A 22,166-nucleotide genomic window follows, 5' to 3' on the forward strand; every position below is an offset into this window, starting at 1 on the left:
TGTAAGCACAGTACTTTATTTCAGATGTATCATGCAATTCTAAAATCATGAGTAAATGAGCATGCAGTAAGTATGGTGACAGTTAATTGAAATTCGGTTTTAATCACACTACTAAATTTAATTCAAAGTCATAATTACTGCAAGCGCACATATTAATAAAGTGAAGAGACATTTGGAGCCAAATACAGTAGTTTGGTAAACAAACCATGAGAATGTATTTCTCATAAGTTAAAGGAAAAGACATAACAAAAAAAAAGAAGCTCTCAATAAATAAACTATGATTCACAAACAGATTCATCTTTAATATGTGAATCCAGTCCAGTAAGGCTGTTGCCAGGTAGTCATACAGAAAGACCACAAATTCACAAGCTGAAAATTTGCATCATTGGCATATGCAGCTCTGGTGATATGCACATCCTCATGATGCACTGTCTCAGTGAGTTTCTGAAGAAACGCATTCTTGAAGCAGAAGTGGAGATTTAATTTTGGCATGGATTAACTCGGAAAAGAAAATGTACTTTTTAAGTTGTTATGGAATGTGTAAGGGGTCCGTAGGCCCTTACTATAACTTTGCACTCGGCACAGGTCGATAGGGCGAACAATCGATTGTGACATGTTGCGAGACCGAGTGTCGAGATGCGCCAGAGTGGTTGGCAGGAGTGGTGTGTGTGTGGAGGCCATTATTGAAATACTGGGTCTTTAACCAAAAAGGGTGTCACCGTCGCCGTGGTTAGACCCCTAAATAATAAATTAATAACGGGAAGTGATGAAGTATCATTATGAAAGTGATCAGTGACGTTACTAGTGCCGATATTTGGTTTCGTGTCTACCGCGCCGGCCTAACCTTGGATTGCAGTGTTGGATGCAGTGATGGATTAGCGTGTGACGATAATGGAAAATGAAGAAAACCTGTGCTGAGATTAGCTGTAATTGGATATGTATGACGAAGGCAGTGGCTGTCTCCTTTTTGTGTTTTGAGAAGAATATAAGTTCGTAATTAGTAAAACTGTGTTGGTGTTCCTAATTACCATACATTCAGTATGATGGTATTGAACAGAATGAACTGGAAAGTAACAACTTCCATAGCAGTCAATTCCAATTACCAGCCCTATTAGGTTCACGGTCATGTTAATAATAAATATTGGGCTGCTATTCGATCAGATCAGGTCGGGATAAAAACGGAGGTGTTACAAATGATGCTGATGCTATCATCTTTCAAGCCGGAACCACCCAAGTGCTCAACAAGGAAGTAACCGTCGCACATGCTCCGATTGTGAAAGTAGACGGCTATGTGTCCTGGCAGTTGGAACTTCATCTTGCATGCATTGTGGGCTGCATGCAGAACCTCCTTCTTAGATTACAGTGGTCTCTTTGTGGAGTTTCCACTTTTCTGTCCAGTGGCAGTCCACAGATATAACCATCAGCTGCCCACTTGTATAATGCAGCATTCTCCTGCGACTCATTCATAGGAAGATTGTTGCAATAAACCTCATCAACTTCTCCCATATGATTGCCTCCAACATATGATTCGATTCTGTTACAATCGGAATCATACGAACATAGGTCATGATACGATGCTGGGTATGGTACTTGCCATTCTGTGAAGGTAGTACAAGAGGCATTGGTGCCACTTTCACAATGCACCTCAGGAACCAGGTGGTACTCGAAGTCTGCATATACAATGAAAGGACATCACTGCTGTTCATGACCATTCTTAAACTTTAAGAGTTTTGTATCGTTGGTGGCATTTCCACAGGTACCAATTCCTGGCTTTAGTATTCAGTGAGGTGCTTTTCTAGAACCTCACTCCTTGTAAAAGGGTTGAGGCATTTATGGAACAACTATCTTGCTCATTTTTTGTGCTTGATTGGGAGGAAAGTAGGCTTTTCATACACGTATAGGTTGCTTCTCGCTCTCAGAGAATAACAGCAAGTTTACAAGTTTGGTATGCTAACCAGCTAATTCACTGGCCCTGTTTCCTTTGTTTCAGAAAAATTGCCCATTATGATATTCTTGCCACATTTTCCATACCACTGTGCAATTGACTTGCTCTGTATATCACGCCACTTCTCCCTCAAATTCGGACAGTGTACTTTTGCTAAACAGCAGAAGTACATCATCTAAATTTGAGGGAGAAGTGGCATCACTGCCCACCATGAGAGGATGTGCCAGCCCACAATACAGAACTGATTTACACTTAATGGTACATAGTGATGTTGAAACGATGCCTGATGCTGTGAACATCCATGATGGTTGTGAAATGATCCAGGTGATAGAAAGCATGACTGCATTAACAGATGGGCTGGTGTCATCAGCATTTACCACATTTATGATTCTAACAGCTACAGCAAATACATCATTGACAAACCAGGCTGTCTGCAACAGAGGAAGAATTTAGTCATCAGATCCGAGCTGCAGTGAACACACACTTACAAATATCGAAAAACCCTACCTTAATAATACCTGTAGGGTCACTAGAGTCAAATTGGTGTCGTTTATTAGCTTTGATGAACCATAATCATAAAATTTCCATTATGATGTTTCATTTCTCCTGATTCTGTCGACACTGTTGAAGTTGCTGCTGGCAGATCTTAGACCAGAATGACTTTTCTTGTTGAAACGACTCATATTTATGGCTGAACAGTACATTCCTTATCTTACTTAAACCAATAGGAATACGCTTATCTCTACTCACATGGTATTAGACAAGATAGCACAGGCTCCCAGCTGTGTGTAGACAGTACTATTTTACCACAGTTGACCCGGAGTTACAATACATTAATTTCAGTGCAGTAGCATGTGCTAGCCCATCATATGGATAGTGGTGGAATGCAACATACTCAGTTACAAAATAGAAGAACAATTTTCTGATGGTTTGAGAATTGCAGCACACAATGACAATTATCTGCAGATTACTATCCACACACCACACGCCACCTTGGCTCTGTTCAAAGAATGCCAAACGTATTTTAAAAACCCACCTGTTGCAGGTGATTACTAGCTCAGAAGCCACCAGTATCATTTTTAAGCATCTGGTGACGCCCAGAGTCCAGTACCTATCACATTGTGCACTGAGTCTGCAATAGTAGTAACAAAAGGTAGCCAGAACAATTTTTCGCACTGTCAGCAAGATGACACCTTAGAACTGTGCAGCATCCAGTAGTGCACCTGCCTGGCTCGCTGTCTGGAGGTAGAGGCGCTCAGCTGTTATCAAGACATCACTAGCCTCTGGCATGTGTTAAGAACATGATAAAAACTTGAATGTTTGTTGACTAACAGCACTCTCCAAGGAGTGTTTATAAATCATTCTATGGTATTTTATACAAGTACACCAACACCATACGTTTCAAGTTAAATAGTTAAAATTTTAAGTAGATAGATAATATATTGCATTAGGCCACCACCAGTAAACACAATTTAGTCGATTATTTGTATGGGTAGTAAAAACTGTGAGTACAGGCACAAGATGGCAGCATTTTCAGTCATATCCTCTAAGTGCAGATTTAATTGTATTACAGTTACACGATTTTGTCTGACTGTATGCCAGGACGTGGGTACCCTAGGACCAGGGGTAGGGCTGGCGCGATTTTTCTTGTTGCATAGCATTCCTCAACGCACCAGTATGTGTACTAATGGACGAAAATAAATTTTAATGTCACCCAATTGCACTTTATGGCAAGAGTGTATTTGTTTATTTACAATAATAATTGTAATAATAATAATAATAAATGTGTGATGGTGAAATGTAAAACATTAAGCCGTAGATCTATGACAGAAGCTCACAGTTGGCAGATATTGATACTGGGCTAGCCTGATGAATCAGCGTAGGTAGACCTTGTCTTGCACGCCACAGCAATGAGATATGAGCAGCAATCGAGCAGACAGAATCTCCAGACTCCTCTCTCTTCAGGGTGTGTTAGCTCTTCTCCAAAACAGTCAGTTGTATATGTGTCAGAAGCAGTACATTTCGCACAGCTGATACGGCCAGAGAGAATAATCAAAAAATGGTTAAAAGTAAGATACATGGTTTAAAAAATTGGATATTTGCCAAGCAATAGTGTTAGGTGCTAATATAAGTCATTCTGATAAAATGTATGCAATCTGTGATCAGCAAACTTCTCATTATCTCAACTGTACTAGTATCAATAAATGATACATGTGTAATGCTTTTTGTTTATTGAATCATGCCACTCTAAACTGCATCCAAATATTGTACAATTCAAATTACAATGACTTGCAACTCTCATGTATTGTTGGAGAATACCATAGCATTTAGAAGTCAAACAAATAACATTACCATTTCTTCACGCACACAGAACTAGGTAAGCTCGACGTGGGGAGCATGTGCTCACTCGACGGAGTGCGTGAGACTGGAGTAGAGGGCGAGGTCGGAGAAGAGCTCGACGGTTGGAGCTGGAAGTCACTCCATCGAGTGTGTAAGTCCGACGTGGAGGGAGTGGTCGGAGTGTGAAGTGCGGTAGAACCGGGCTCGACATGAGCAGGCTTAAGTCTATTGAGAGAGACTGTAACAGCTGAATCTTTTATCTGGATGTCATGGGTGATGGCTGAGCGCCTGAGAACACGGTACGGGCCGGTATATGGGGGTTGCAGGGGAGCACGGACATTGTCATCTCGGAGCATGACGAACTCGCAATTGTTCAGAGATTTCGGGACGTGAGCCTTAGGGCGGGAGTGGCTGGCGGGCGGAGGGACTGGAGGTTGATGAAGTGGCACCTGACGCGGTCCACGAAGGATGGTAAGTCAGACTGAGGGAGAGAAGCGGAAGGGCTCACAAGTTCGCCAGGGAGAACAATGTTCTGGCCATATATGAACTCGGCTATTGTGCCTTTGAGGTCTTCCTTATAGATGGCACGAGTGCCGAGTAGCACAAGGGGAAGGGCCTCCGTCCAAAGAGAGTCGTGGCATCGAAGAGCCGCCTTGAAAGTGCGGTGCCAGCGCTCAACTAGCCCGTTACTTTGCCGGTGATATGCTGTGGTATGGATGCGCCGTTCTGAAAGACTCCCCTACGTGGTATTCCACGCTGTGACTGCAGAAACTCGATGCGCTCAACGTTCGGATGCACGGTCCGCTTGTCGACGGGTTTAAATTTGTCATATACGATCGAGGACGTGAGTCTGTTTAAACGCCCAACTACGAAGTATTACAATGGTCTCAAATAGCAACTCGTGTGCTGTTGGAGACTGTCCCTGCAGCTCATAAGACCTGGAGTATCACGTGCAGTGACGTACGTGCCACAGCGTGTCTTTCTCTTGGGCATCACTGAGGCAGCACTAGCAGACTGCACGTCGCCAGCGATGGGCGACTCCCGAGGGAAAAACCGTCAGGAGAAGTTGACCACGGAGTATCACATTCCGCGCACTCACCTGTGCACTAAAGTGAAAGTAACAACGGACAATGCCAGACACGTTCATTCGAACTATGAAGTCTACATGCCAGCTTGCATCTGGACAACTGACATTTTTGTTGTTGTTCAGTGACTCAGTAAATTGAATGTATCTTGCTCCTGCACAGGAAATCCTAGATAAAGCTAGTGCACTTCGTGGGATAACGAGGGGAGCATTTTAAGGCAATTGTTACCCAATAAGAAGGCATCTGTGAATAGTATTAGTGACATTAAGAAACCAAGCTATTGAGGTCTGACACTTAAGAGAACATTTCATGTACACAATGCTAGGCACTTCAAGATGAGGTAGTAATTCGAGCTGTACAACTCGAGAAAGTGAAAAGACTATGTCTCGCTTGAGCTGTTCATAAACCTTGTGGTGCTGTTCACATGTACACACGTTTGGTATATGTATTAAAGATGAGTGATACCAGAAATTGTCTTTAACTCCATAACATTCATATGGTGTTGTGGTATTCTTCAAGGTTATTCAAAATGATCTAGACATATTCAAATTATTGAAAAAACAGTTTTCATTTAGGTAGGGTACTGGATGATTATATCTATGGAAACAGAGATTAAAAAATTCAAACAGAAATTAAAAATTTTTTTGTTGCTGTAATATCCAGCAACAGGGTTGCTAGGCCAATGAAGAAGGCATTTTGTGCCATCAAATTCTGTAAAAGTGAGCCAATGACAGTATAAAAATGCAAAACTGTTTCTGCAAATGTGTCTCGCGACTTGTAGTGGCTTGGAACTGAATCTGACACGGTTTCGTTTGCAGGAATTTTCTCAGCACTCTCCAAACAGCTGACTATGGTATTCCTAGTTTGCGACTGGCACGAGACATTGATTTGGACTTTTGTGGACTTCTGAGGAACCTCTATCCGCCCTCTGCTTTCGTCTTTCCCATTCGTAAATGGATTGTCTGGTAGATGGAACCTTGTTAAATGCCTTCGCCAATGGTCTAGCAGTCATGTTGATGGAAGTCACTGTAACGTAGGAAGACGTGTTGAGTTGCTGTTCACGCACACATAATCTAATAATACCATACCTCCAAACCAAAATTTTTTACGGGTACTTAAATGTATCTTGATCATTCTGAATAACCATATACAGAGTGAAGACTATGTGCTGAATGACTTGGTGTTGTTCTCCAGTGGGAGTAAGATAGACAAACATTGAACAGAACTGAGCCTTGGGAAAATCATTTTGTACTAAATTTCATCTGTTAGACACTGAAAGTGAAATTCTCCTCATCTAAGTGATCACTGTGTCGTCGTCTCATGAAAAGTGAAATACGATGAACTACCCTTGTGTGACAAACTAAGAGAGGCCTTGAATATAATGAAAACGCCACCTAGAATAGGTGATTCATAATGTGTGTTGCTTATATTTCTAGAGCTGACATCTACATCTTGGTAATTAACATTGACACATGTATATATATATATATATATGATTTACTTTGTGATTGTAGACACTATTATGATTACCAGTCTGGTAAGACATTCTTGCCAACATCGCCTGTGGTGTGATTTTAAAGTCATTATTTTATTCCTGTATAAGCCGTTTATTGACTGTATAGTCTGGTATTTTTGTTGTGTATTTTATGTCAAGTCTTCCGATGGTGAGAATGTAATTCATGTTCCATAACATTAAAACCTTTTATGTTCATTCTCACATGTTTTTTCTTCCCATTCCTAATTTGATTTACAACTATATATTTTTACTTTTTGGGCACACCAAACAATTAGCTAAATGCCTTTATTTCATGTAGATGGTTTGATATGCCACTTAATTGACATTATGTTTAAAATTATCTATTTTTTACGATTTTTTTCAATATGTAATCCTGATGTTGAGTATGTTTCATTCTTTTGTAATTGTTTTCTGTTTCATCGAGAAAATGAAGCTCAGACTGTATTTCCAGTTTCTTGTGACGAAACTATGTATTGACAATTCATGATCTGTAATTGAATTTTTAAAGGTCTCAGTTCCAATAGCTGTTTATGTTATTTGCCTTATCTTGTGCAGTGGGAATGTGCGTGAATCTTGGTAGAGAGAGTTACTTTTTAAGTAAGGAGTGAAAGTGATTTGTTAATAATTGCTCTAATAAAGACTGAATGTGAGTAGTCAAGTATCTGTCACTGGAGTGAGAGGGGGAACGAGTCAGACACAGCAAGATACGCACATTAGTAAGAGTATCTAAGAATGAGTGTGGGAGATGTCTATATTATAAACGTTGTAAAGTTTCGTAAATGGGATGAATGAAGTTTGTAAGCTGGTTCTCCCTAAAATCAAGTTTTCAGCCCCCTTACATCAACATTTGGAGTGAATGGATGTGGTGGCTTTAATAAAGAGTGGATTCTATGAGTGTTAAGCTGTTTCCTTGAGAATAGGAGATCTGTGTGACAAAAGTTTCCTGGATGTAGTTACAATGATTAGTCCCATTGCAACTACGTCTGCACAAATTTTTCACTAGAGATAGCTGTGAAGGTGCATGGGAGTGTGTTTCTCGACTGCCACGTCTCATAGACTTATCATAATTGGATTCATAGTCATAACTGTCCGTGCATAGTTCCCATCGCTTTATAAAATGGGTAACGAATAGTCAGTGATTGCCAGAAGTAAGAGGTCTTCCTCTATACCGATTCCTTCTCTTTACTGTAGGAGGTTCCGCATGCAGCTTTCTCTGCAGCTCAGCTGAGTGTGTACTGAGTCAAGCTGGATGTGCTAGGTCAGTGACACAATGTGAGAAACGACAGCAAACACTGAAGCCTGTGCGGCTCTCCCCACTCCTCACGCCTTCCAACAGCTGCTTTGGTGTGGCCAACGATAAATACAGGCCTGTGTCACGTCAGCAATGTTGTGTTCGTAGCCCATGATAAACACTCATTCAAAGTCCACAGACATATGTATGTCTGTGTCAAAGCCCTTTGATCAAATCTTTTGACAATGTAGTAGAGAAGCTTTTAGCAAAGATCTTTGATAAAAGTTAAAGTGAGGCCATTGTTTACATGTCACTTCGCCTGCGTTGGTGCATTTAATCTATAAAATGACGAAGTATATTTGGTGTATGGCTACCACCACGGTGATCGTTGCAAAGTATGAAAAATACAAAAGTCTTCATACCGCAAAGGACGCTGACTACAAACCGTAATAATCTGTTGCGGCCTTACGAAGAAATAGTTGCAGCAATCAGCTGCATTCGAATTTGGTGTACTGCCAGTGACGGTAAGCTTACATATAAAAAGAAAGGATGTGGAAGGAGATGGAGTTGTGAAGTGTGTTCAGAGTATACTTGAGGGAAGTAAATGTCTTTATTTGTACTCCAAATGACCTGACATAATCTTCATAAATTCCTCATTAAGTGATTTAGATATATTGGTTCACATGTTTCTGGAATAAAACGTAAAATGGTACATTGTGCGATTCGAGTACTATGTTGAAAGCTGGAATAGCTTTCACATATAGCTAAAAATCTTAAATTAGCCATGGGACATTCATTAGCAGTAATAGCATTCATGGTTTAACACACTGACTGCCACGTGAGCCAATGTTGGCCCCAGTTACACAGGTTGTGACTCCACGTGAGCCATATTTGTTTACGTATACATTGTACTGTGGGCCGCGTGATCCATAACTGGCTCTCATGCAGAGTTGTGTTATAGAGGCCTCGTGAGCCTCATAGGGCTCACATATAATGCGTTTCAACTATGGGTTTAAAAGTGGTGGCTCCACTGAACACTCTCATGTTCGTAGCACTCAATATTTTTACAATTGGTAGCCATGGTGATGCCTAACTTCGGCGTATGGTTAAATGGTACACAAAGATCGTTTCTGAAATCGTTTTTGGAACATATGTTGTAAATACTCTAGCGTTGTACAACTTGTCAAACAAAGGACTTAGGTTATAATTGTGTTAAAATGTAGTTGTTGGGCCACGTGAGCCATATATGGCTCACATCTGTTATCAGTCCAGATCAGTCATAAATTGACATTTTATCAAGTAACTTAATCCTACATGTTCTAAAGAAGACATCTGATGCAAAAAATCAATTTGGCTTCAGAAGTAATATTCGTGATTTCAATGTGGTATAGCAATGCATGATCCAAATTTCACCATGGCAGTCAATGTGTTAAAGAATGAAACACAACATCAGATATATTGTTTTTCACAATTTGCATTATGGTTTGCGAGAGTTCGTTCTCACGATAAAATACAAATATTTGCATAGGTATTTTACGTGATATTTCGGAAACTCGTTGAAAACAAATCGTTCCGATTGCTGTTGATCATAATCAAATAACTGCACTGCCAGAAAGGGAGAACATCACACATACGAACGCCAGATAAAATGCCTGAGTGAAAATTTCCTTTTGATAACGAGAATAAATTCTCGAAAAGCATGATTTGAAGCATGAGAAAATACGGAACTAGTGCTGTGTTTCGTTATTTAAACTGTGAATGACACTGTTCCAGGCTATCCAAAAACATCGATTATGATGAATGAAATTGAGGAATGGCATTTGTTAAACTAATATCGTGTACAGAAACATGAGGGGCCACTTTGATGAAGGCAAATTGAAATGTATGTTCGCCTATTGTCAAATAAGTTTCGCTATTGCTTACGTCCTCACACTGTAGCTCACGAAGCAAATTCTTCTGAACACTTCGAGTTCCTACACTCCCTATCCACGGTTTCGCCCACAATCGTTTCCATTTCTCTCTTTTCCAGCAACGTGCTCGCCATCAGATTATGGCGTTGTTAAATGTTTGGCATCCGTTCCAGAACAACTATGACGAAATATTTTACGATCGTGTAATAGCTCCACTGAATTAGTTCTATCAAAGAAGTTTCACGAAATCTTTGACAAAGCGTGCATTTGCATCGGCCAGCTGTTAACACTACATTACTGACGCCACACACACGTGCGTTTAGGCCTGTATTTATCGTACGCCACGCTGCTATGGAAAGTGACGTCATACCAGCGTGATACTCGATGCGACATTCGCCATACTAGTTTCACGGCGTTTTTCTGTTTTGTATTATAACTTGCAGTATGCCGTTTCAGGGGAATAGCCCATTGAAGATTTATACTCAGGCCCATCACCCATGAACCAACTTCTCGTAATAAAATGTCAATTAATGACGCATTGGCAGTAAAAGGCTTCAGGACATCTTAAGATAAACAATAATGTTGGAAATCCAAAGTGCTCACAGTGGCCATGTGACTAAGGACGTTGAGATATTGTATCGAAAGACGTAGCTACGCGTCCAGCTATACTGTATGCTCGGTAATTCCCGTTACAAACTTCTAGGACTTATAGAGGAGAGAGAATACATGATAGTTTGAATATGATCCCATGTGTGGGAACGTCATCCAACGAGCTACAAAACCTCGAAGTTTACGAAATTTCAGTCACCAACTTTCTCTTCGAATGCGAAAATATTTTATTGAGCCCAACCTACACAGGTAGGAATGATCATCAAAGTAAAATAAGAGAAATCAGAGCTCGAACAGAAAGGTTTAGGTGTTCGTTTTTCCCGCGCGCTGTTCGGGAGTGGAATGGTAGAGAGATAGTATGATTGTGGTTCGATGAACCCTCTGCCAAGCACTTAAATGTGAATTGCAGAGTGATCATATAGATGTAGATGAAGTTACAGGCGTTAGCGCCTGTAAATGTATGTAGAGGGTGATTCCGTCATGACGCTACAAACTTTCAGAGCTGATGCAGAAGAATAAATTTATGAATTTGAGATAAGATTCCTTGTACCAGAAACGAATGAGTCGGAAGTTGCGAGCGAAAACCGTTCTGCTACCTCTGATAGTGGAATACATGTACCAGTACTGTTGCTGCTAAGATTGTAGGGTTGGCAACTTTCACGAATGGTAATGCTTTTCGAACTATGAGCGCCTGTTCAATCGAGGAGATGGTGTTTCACACTATTAGAGATGAGCAAGTTCTCATAGGTTCTAAAGGATGCATTTTAGATCCCATGTTTGCTGGACATTTTTTCTTGTTTCGTTCCGTACTACCACATCTGAAACTTGCCTACCATACATTATTAGCAACAATAGTACCGGTGCACGTATTCCGCTGACAGAGGTAACAAGATGATTTTCGCTTGTGACTTCCTACTCGTTCGTTTCCACATCAAGAACCCGTACAAAAAATTAATACATTTATCCAACTCCATCATCTTTATGAGTCTGTAACATCATGACGCAATCACCCTGTAAACATATTCATTTATAGGCGCTGGCGGCTGTAACTTTGATGCTCTGTAGCGTCGTTGGATGACTTTTCCGGACATGGGTTCTTATTCAAAATATTATGTACTAACTCCCCTCTGCAAGTCCTAGAAGTTTGCCACGGGAATTTCCGAACAATCTGTATGTAATTTTTTTTTTTTTTTTCATCTTCGCCTTTTGTAACAGATTCTGGGACTTTCTTATTTAGCGTATGGTTAAAACAGACATATCATGAAATTAGATTACGTATACATATGTACAGATTTACACACAAGAAACTTAAGGTTGGCTTTTCAACTGAATATCCAGTCCTTCAATCCAGCGCATTGCATCTGGAGTTGCTAGCAGAAAGTCGTCTTCGGCTCCGTGGTAGATCGAATCCTGCATTCACTGACAATGTGGTGGACAGTCTGGTATGGAGCCCCGCAGTCACAGGCTGGATCAGTCAGCTTCTTCCACTTACAGAGAGCATCCCTGCATCAGCCATGGCCGGTACGGATTCTGTTGAGAGTAGTCCAGGTCTTGCGTGGTAGGTCGAATCCGCTTGGAAGTTTAGCATCTGTCACTGCTTCCCACCAAACTTTCCATTCTTCAAGGAGTTTGAAATCCTTAGCAACCATGTCAGCAGCATCGCACAGAGTTGGATGACGTGATTTCAGTCTCTTACGATTTAAAACTGGCAGATCGCTATGCATGGGTAGGTTAGAATTCCTGGAGATCTTGTGGATTTCCCTCGTAAGGACAGTACAGTTGCCAATAAACTGTAGTAGATCTGATTGCGCCAGATATTATGCGCATTGTCGTATTCAGCTGGGTGTCAACAAGCTTTGTATGATGACTGTTCGTCCAAACAGGTGCAAAATACTCAGCACTTGAGTGCACCAAACCCAGAGCTGAAAATCGCAGGGTGGTTGCTGAAGATGCCCAGGTAGTTCGTCATAGCTTATGGATGATGTTTTTTCGAGTCCTCAACTTTTGAGCTAACTTAAGAAGGTGTTGTTTGAGGCATAGTGTACGCTCCATGCTGACACCAAGATATTTTGGGTTCCAAGAATTCTGCCTCTGAAACTGGGACTAACATTCACAATGTATTCGTACTTGTGCGAAGCTAATGTGCCATATTTGGAGGTTTCCGTATTTACGCTTACGAATTACCAAAATGCACTGTTTTAGTGATACACCGCATTAAAGATCACTGGAAAACGCTTCATTCTGTAGTATCGGTACGGTTTGTTCTGCTAAAATGTCGGGAAATGTACTAAAGGTGAAAAGTGTGGAGGTAACACACTGAGCACTGAACTGAAGTTAGAGCTTAGCATTCAACACAAGTATGTTTACACTTTTTGCTGGGTTCTAATTACAACTGAGAAGGAAATTTAAAAGCAGAACAGTAATTACTGGCGAGTGACATAACCTTAAAACGACTAGCATTAATACTCTGGTTACTAGCAACAGCAGACATTTACAATAGTCATTGTTTTGCACTTCAGCAGCTGCTTCAAATGAAGTAGTTTTTAAAGTCTGCAGTGACGTATGCGAAGCAGTTTAAAGATTTTATTAAAGTAACTTGCTTATCAACGAGATAATACAAACAAAAGTGACTAATAAATTGTGAAATAGACATGCGACCTGTCACATAATTTATTTAATATAACCTGCTATATGGTTTGTTAGGGGCCAGATAGCGTGATCCTGTATAAACGATTTTTATTTATCATCAAAAATCTCTAACATAACAGTGATACATCAGGCCTTGTATTTGCAGACAGCATGAATGTATGCAATGAGGATGATCAGATTTTCGTATATTTTTAATTTTAATCAGCATAATAAATACGTATTCGCACTTGTTTACTTTCACGGAAATTTATTGTGCTTTTCCTTTTTAATAACAGCTTGTGCTTATTTACTCCGTTTCTGCCTGATGCAAGCCTCTATAATGAAATTTATGGCATTTCTTACGTCCCTGATTGGATCAAATTGCTGCTAGTGAAGTGTTCAGCTGTTGTTTCTGCGACTTCTGAGGTATCAGTCAACAGCGTCGTATCACTGTCACTCTCAGGTTACTGGAATTGCGCTGCTGGACACTTACAGGGTTACCGAAGCCGTACAGGCTTGAAGTTCGTGTTGGAACGATCGCTTGGAGAGAGTAGTAATTCTTACAAGAAGAGGTATCGTGGTATCGGGTTCAAGCAGGCTTCACAGGAGGTTTGTTTTGGGCCAAAACCCCGTACTCCAAGAAGTCAGAAATGTATAAACAACTTAGAGTTTCGTGAGAAGTGGCTGACTTCTTTTCTGAAAAGAAATTCTTTTATGTTTGTAGAGTACAGGGCCGCCTCTCTTGTCCAACCTTAAGCGAGGTGGAGGACCTCTGGCCTAAAACGTTCCTCATCTCAGCAAGTAACAGAGTCAAGTAATTGAAGACGCAATGGCTAAAACATCAAACTGGGTGAAGAGTGGGAGAGAAATTCCGAATTGTTTAAGGACTACCAACTGCTTATAAGTATATCACAAGACTCAATTCCCAGAGCCGCTTAGTGATGCGTGCTGTATTTACACCAGGAGAGACAATATGCACAGCAGAGGTACTTCAGATACCTTTGGTGTTTCTGATACACAACTCTTGGCAGCCCTCCCAACACACCCATCCAAAGTAGCCTGTGAACACCTGGCAGTTAGTCAGGGCGATTTCCAGCCGTCAACTCAGCAAACACAGTGGGGGTGTATTATACCTGCTGCAATATCTTAAGGAACAGTAAACAAATAGCTTATGCCTGGTGCAGTGTTTTGCAGAATAATAAACAAATAACTTTATACTAGGATTGCCGATTCTCTTTTAATTTGTGCGTCTGATATGCTACAAGTTTTCCCAGTGGCGTTTTGGAACTAAAGTGATTTATAGCCAAAAACGAGATATCTTCCACAACTGAAATGGTACAAGTTTTATTGTTTCTCTTCAACAACTGAAAAATTGGTACAGGTTTTATTGTTTCTCTTCAACGTTTTTCGCGTTATGGACGCTGAGATAATACGGCAGCAATGTACGATAAATGCGGGCAATATACACTCCTATTAAAATAGAGAACAATGTGAGACCATTTGTTACTTATTTGCAGTAACTCTAAATCACAGACACCGATTCATTATGGAACAGGTTAAGCAGCACACTCGTAAATTAGGAAAATCTTTGCAAGCATCCCAGAACTTCTCAAAAATATGTCTTTTTCACGTAAATATGTGATGGAATTTGGAAACTGTTAATTGTGAACGAGGATACTGTGGCCAAAGTGTATGAAGAGAACAGCTGAAGTTACAGTGGGCGATATAGTACTACACAATATATCACGTTCCTGAAAAGAACAGGTTAAGTTTACAATCGAAGTACAAATACTACTCGTCACATCACGATACCCACACGAGTTTTGCTATAATCAACACGGAAAACACGTTTAAATTTTACATCAAGTTTTTGTACCCAAGTTTTCGAAATGAATTTGTGTGACGCAAGTGATTAAGGGAAAGGAAATTCCCGGAGTCAGCATATAAAGATAAGTACATTTAAACAGCCACGCTAATTCCACAGATTTTGCAACTTAGCTGGTTTTTCGTTCCTTTTTCCACGAACGTGCCAACGTGAAACGTAGAGTACAACTAATGCACATCCGCTTCAGGTGGCTAACGCGTCACACGTGCAGAATTTGCAAAAGCGCTTGTAAAATGGAAGTGCGCTTTTAGACATAATGTAAGACGTCGTGGTCTCCTGACCTTCATTGCTTACATATTCCGCCCTCACAATCATATTCCGCACATCAAGACGCTTCATTCGAACCCAAACTCGATAAGATAAAGTCAATGTTATATGAATTCATGTAAACGATATGCAAATAACTAATAAACCGCAAATGCGCTCCGAAATTGAAATACTCGAGGCTGGCATACACACACACATTCAAGACAAGACGGTCACAGAGGTTTTTTGTTTGAAATACTTGAGGCTGGCACACACATTCAAGAAACGATGGTCGCAGGGGCTTTTAGCTCGGGAGATGCAAACCGCATGCCGGGGGGCTGGTCCCTTCAGAGGACGACTTAGCCTATCTATGTCGGCCAGTGACCGCCCATAGAGCAGACAGAATTTGCCCAAGTGAAAGGAAGAACGACCCTGTGTTTGGCTTAAAAGCAAATTCCGCTACATTGTGTGGGAGCACCCAGCCTACGCACTCTTTACAACATAGCACACAGTTTCAGAGATTTTCACAGGGAGACAGCAAATGCCAAATGCTGATTATACAGATTTCCGGATTGGTCGCCTTAAACTAAATGTCACTCTCCCATTTTAGAAGAGCAATGCTGATTTTCAGACATATTTCTGACGCCTTCAGCTGAAGGAGTAATGGAAGAGACTGAAAGATATACCCCTTCACATCTGGCGTGGAGAGGGGCCGTTCTGTTGTCGCTCTTGGAGCGAGAACATGTAACGAGAGAGTGCGCGCTCGTATGTGTACTCAAAGAGCGAGGAACAAGTCTCTCCTCAGTTCTTCACTGGGAGAGCACCTCTGTCGAGAGCGAATCGGAGTGCAACTCTATATTGAGTCCTTGCAATTAAGCATTATTCACTGTGTTGGCCACCACACTTATTGTGTGGCGTGAACGGACAGAGTTATAGCTAAACGCCTGTGAGCTAATTTTTGAGTGGCATCGCGGTGGACTGGTTATCTGACCGGTGTACTACGCCAATAGTTAGACTAGGGGCAAACAGGAGTCCTTGACTTCATCAAGGCGTGGGGAGAGTTTGATTGGCGAAGGTCAATCCAGATAGAACAAGAGCTATCTTATTTGTCAGCAGCGAGCGGCGCAGACAGCAATTATCGCAGCTTACAGTATTGTGCGCTACAGCTCTTGTGAGCCCCATATTTCCTCCACAACAGTACACTTCACTGCATTTCACACGCGACAGCCTCAATTGTACTTAACAACATTCTAACGGATAATTATTCAAGTTGAGTAGGTGTGGCTCTCAGCTATTCTGCCAAGTTAATAACAATCTTAAAGTTTGTATAGAAATTTCATTAGCGAATCCTATCCTTAAGAGGTAACTTCACATTCCGAAAAGAACCCGGAAATAATTTTTTCAGTTCATAACTAAAAGTGCCATTGTGATTTCTCAGAATTTTTGCAAAATAAATAAAAATTTTCGTTAGTTTCATGTTTTCTCACACTAAGTAGCACTACTCCAGTACCCAAGTATCCCACTAGTTACATAAGAAATTTTGTGAATTTTTGTGTCTTTTCCTTACAGTGGACGACTCCAGAAGATATTTATTGCTGAAAGTTTTTCAGGCATTTCTCTTTAGAACCTTAGGAGCGTCGGTCTGACTTCTGTAGTAGTGTGGGGGTGGAAATTGCATCTTGCAGGAGCCACAGGGTAAAGGGTACATCTCAGATTAATCCGTTGTGCAGAATGACAGAATAGCACCCAAGCCACTCACAATAAGCGATAAGAACTTTGTATGTACCTTTAGTGTTTGCATTTCGCTGTTGTGACAGTCTTTCTCCATCCCTACAGAGAGAATGCTGTACTCAACACTCACACAACTGCTCACTTCCGAAGTGGAGAGGCCTGTGGCACAGGAGACTGAAGCCTCGTATGACTAACTAAACGTCAGTCTTGTGTCTGTTGACGCCACATGAAATGGGACAAACATTCCGCACTGGCGTTTGTAAGACGGCACTGTAACATAATTCTCGTGTTAATGAGTCTTGGAGTAACAAGCAAACGAAGGTGGCGCTTGTCTAGCTATCTGGCAAGTGAATGGCACGATAACCTTTGTCCAAACACAACCTTGTTAACATAATGTCAGTCTTCGACAACCAAGATAACCCCTTCGAGTAGAAAATTCACTTAGATTTATTAATGTCCAAATCATGGATAGATTAGATTAGATTTATTTTCATTTCAATTGATCCATAGTGAAGAGGTCCTGCAGGATGTAGAACATGTCAGAAAAACAGTAATACATGACAAAATTTACAACTGAAACAAATAAGCTAATGTACCTTCCACAGATTCCAAGTGGAATGATCGTCATTTTTTTAATGAATACTGCATTAAAGAATCATTTTATAAGCACTCATTTACTAAGATCATATTAATGCACTGAATTTAAAATTAAAAAAAGTTTTTTATTTATAAGGTAACAAACATCTAATAGAACTGCTACAATACTTATTTACAATGAACACATCACTGCACTGAAATGACGCAGAAGTTAGATTGTACTTACATACAGGATGTTTCACTAAATGTGTTTGCCTCTGTACTTGCAAGTTACGAAGTAATAGGCGACGGAAATATTTATTGCGGTAGGTCACCATAAGAAACGTTACACTGTCTGCGGAGCTACGAACATAGTTTACTGTGCTATTATACAAAGAGTTACAGCAAAAAGATACAATTTTTTAACTGGAACAAAAGTTGTTTCTATCATGCACTGGAATCAGTAACACCAGCTGTGTATACATCAGTTTAAATTACACTCCTATCACTTTTAGTTTGGGAGCTACAACCCTTCAAAGTTTCAGGGGCAGATACCACACACGCTGCACGTAATGCAATGCACCTTCTAAATGTGGTGCAGCCGAGTTGTAACGTCGCCGGAGTCACGGAGCGAGAAGCTTCCTAGATGCGCTGTTAGACTGCCGACTGTCACTGCACACGGCCGTATAAGCCACACAAACAAACAGGGCTCAATATATCACAGTTACTGACATGGGGTGAAGATGGCACACATGAACAATGAGTATGTTGACATGTTGCTGACGCTCGGCGAGTGTCGACATGATGCCACTGAAGCAGCCATGGCGTAAACCGTGAGATATCCTAGGCAAAGAGCTCCAGCAGCCATTACATTCTTACATGCCGAACAACGACTTCGGGAAACAAGCAGCTTGGTAATTAGCCGCAGTAACAGACGAAGAACTGCAAGAAGTGAGGAGACGGAGGTGTTTGTTTTACTCGTAGCTGCAGTACACGACGATCCTCATGTCAGCTTACGAGCAGTTGCTGCAGTTGCTGGTGTCAGTCTCACATCTGTGTGGCATATAGTACACAACCACAGGTTTCACCTGTACCACCTGTCACTGACCCGGGAGCTGCATGGGAACAGTTTCCGTGCGAGAGTTACATTCTGTGAATGGGCCTTGCGTAATTTTGCGCTGGAGTCTTTACAAGGAGTTATGTTCTCTGATGAGTCTATGTTTACAAATTATGGTGCAGTGAATAGCAACAGCGTGCACTACTAGGCCACAGACAATCCTCGGTGGGTACTACCTGTCGACCGTCAATGTAGTTGGTCTATTAATGTGTGGTGTGGAATCCTTGGGGATGAGATCATCGGTCAACACTATTTCCCAGGTAGGCTGACAGGTAAGTTATATTACGCATTTACAGTCGACAGTTTGGGTGGTCTCCTTGAAAATGTGTGTTTACACATGAGAGTCCATATGTGGATGCAGCACAATGGTCACCCAGCCCATTCTGCGTGTGCTGTTGTGGAAGAACTAAACAACAGGTTTGCAGGAAGGTGGCTGGGGCGCCATTGTCCTCATTCATGGCTCGCAAGATTGCCCGATTTAGCACCATTACATTTCTTTTTGTGGGGATATCTAAAGGATCCTGTTTATATCACTGAGCCCACATCCCCAGATGGTCTAATACGGTGCATCGAGGACGCATGTTGCTTTGTGACACCGGCGATGTTACATCTCGTCTGCAGATCCTTTAGAAGGCGTACTGCATTGTGCATTCAGGAACATGGACACACATTTGAACATCTCATTTAAATCAACTTCCCACCGCCAGAACATCCATCACCCACTACACAGCCATGTATTATGTACAGCGTGTGGTGTCTGCCCCCGAAACTTTGAAGGGTTGTACCTCCCAAACTAAAAGTGATAGGAACGTAATTTAAATTCATGTATACACAGCAGGCGTTACTGATTCCAGTGCATGATAGAAACAACTACTGTCTTTAGTACACATAAATAAAAAGTCAATATCCATGGACATGTTTTAAAGCAAAAAGAAAGTATGGTGTCTAATTAATAAGGACTTTGGCTTAAAAGAATTCCATTTCAAATATCATCATCGTCATAAACTAAAGGCTATGCCTTGTCGATTTAGCCATGTCCCTCGCTCCATTGTCATCCTCTTCAATTCTTCATACGATTTTATCCCCATATCTTCTTTGACGTTATTAAAATCCGTTGCTCTTGGCCTGCCTCTTGGTTTTTTCCCTAAAACTTTTCCTTCAAATACATTGTTTAGGAACTGGTTGTGTCTCATTATGTGCCCTATCATTTTTGATTTTCTTCTTCCTATATAATTTAGCAGCGTTCTGTTCTCATTTACTTCTCTTAAGACCTGTTCATTACTTTTTCTATCTACCCAGCTTGTTTTCGTCATTCTTCTCTGTATCCACATTTCATTTGCTTCCAGCCTCTTTTTCTCTGCCTTCCCAGAGTCCACTCTTCACATCCATACGTTAAGACACTCCAGACAAAAGTTTTGGCAAACTTTTTCCTACTTCCTAGGCTTATATGGTTGTCTGTTAGTAAATTCCTTTTATTTTGGAAAGCTTGCTTTGCCAAGGCTATTTTTATATCTGTGATACATTTATTGTCGTCAGCGATTGTGCTCCTCAAATAACAGAAGTTCTCAAGTTACTCTAGAAGATCATCTTTTAGTTTAATACTAACTTTATCATTTTCTTTTGTCTTCCCTACTACCATAGTTTTTGTTTTCTTCTTATTTATTTTTAGATTAAATTCTCTTACGATTTTGGCAAATTTTAGCTACATAAACTCCATTTCCTTTACTGAGTCAGCACGTACTACTCTATCATCTGCAAAACGGATGTAATGTATTCCTTCCCCCTTAATTTTAATTCCTTTGGTTTTTCTTTCCAATTTTTCAATGGTTTTTTCAATAAATAAGTTGAACAAATATGGTGATAATGGGTATCCTTACCTTACTCCCCTCCTTATTTTTGCTTTCTTATTCACACCATTCACTTCTATCTCTGCTTCCTGCCTTTTATACAGGTTCCAGATAAATCTTCTGTCCCTCCAATCAAGATTTATTTCCTTCATTGTTCGGAATAACAATTTCCAATTAACCATGTCAAATGCTTTTTGAAAATCTATAAAGGTCAGATAGGTTTTCCTATTAACTCAATTCGTCTTTCTAATACCATCCACACAGAAATGTAGATTTGAAAAAGAAAAGTGGATGCACAACAAACTTAAGAAAATTCAACAAGATCTAAGTGGAGGTCTAATTGATAGAGCCTACTCTAAAATGAAATCATTCCAGATAAAGTCAAGAACAAAAACAAACATGGTCAAGAATAAAAACGGTGACCTACTTTTCGAATTAGAGGATCTATGCAAAAGATGGAAAGAGTATATTGAGGAACTATATGAAGGAGAAGATATTGCTAATGAGGGGGAAATTATGGAAGAAGGGAGCAGTGTGGATTTCGACATGATAGGGCCACCTACATCGAAAGAGGAATTCAACAGTGCTTTGAATTATCTAAGTAATGGCAAAGCGACAGGCACAGATAACATCCCAGCAGAAATTCTGAAGGAAATTGGAGAATCAACAAAAGAGTACTTATGTAAACATATTAAAGAGTACTATAAATATGGAAAAGAACGACCTACAGATTTGCTTAACAGCAAAATAGTAATAATCCCCAAAAAAAGGAAATGCTCTGCACTGTGAGAACTGTAGAACTATCTCCTTACTATCCCACGCTTCCAAAATAATGTTAAACACAATAAAAAATCGAATAAAAAGAAAATTGAGGCAGACCTAGGAGAAGACCAATTTGATTTCAGATCCAGAAAAGGAACTAGAGAGGCATTTCAAATAGTGGGATACAAACTGACTGTAGTTCTTCACAGAAGATAAAAATTATTTCATCATTCTCGTCTTTTAGTAAAACTGAGAGGTCATTCTTACTTTATCACTGTTCCTATTCAGTAGCAGAATCCTTACAACATATGAAATACAAAACTTTAAAGAAAGATGTGCTAAATATGTTACTGCCAGTAGTTGTGATGAAACAAGCGCCGTATCGTTTGAGAGATACAGAGGCGAGCAAGTGTGCCGGGACTCACCCCAGTTCACTGCTAGCAGCGCCACGTCACCTTAACGCGTCTGTGAGTGGCTTACAAGTATTGCACCACAAATTAAAGTCGCTTTTCCTAATTTTGTCAGCATGTGTTATAGTGCATTAATGTTTAGTGTCAAATCTGACTGATCAGACGAACATCTTTCCCTAAATACATCATTTTAAGACAAAAATAAGTGGCGCTAGATAATAAAGCTAGGAGCCCAAAAATTGGTGAGAGCATGCAAATGTGTGTCAAAATTAGCTGTTACAAATTTCGGTTTGATTAGAGCAAAATTTTGGTCAGAATCCAAGTTTTT

Source organism: Schistocerca americana, chromosome 3, assembly GCF_021461395.2.
Source record: "Schistocerca americana isolate TAMUIC-IGC-003095 chromosome 3, iqSchAmer2.1, whole genome shotgun sequence".
In the NCBI taxonomy this organism is placed as follows: Eukaryota; Metazoa; Arthropoda; class Insecta; order Orthoptera; family Acrididae; genus Schistocerca; species Schistocerca americana.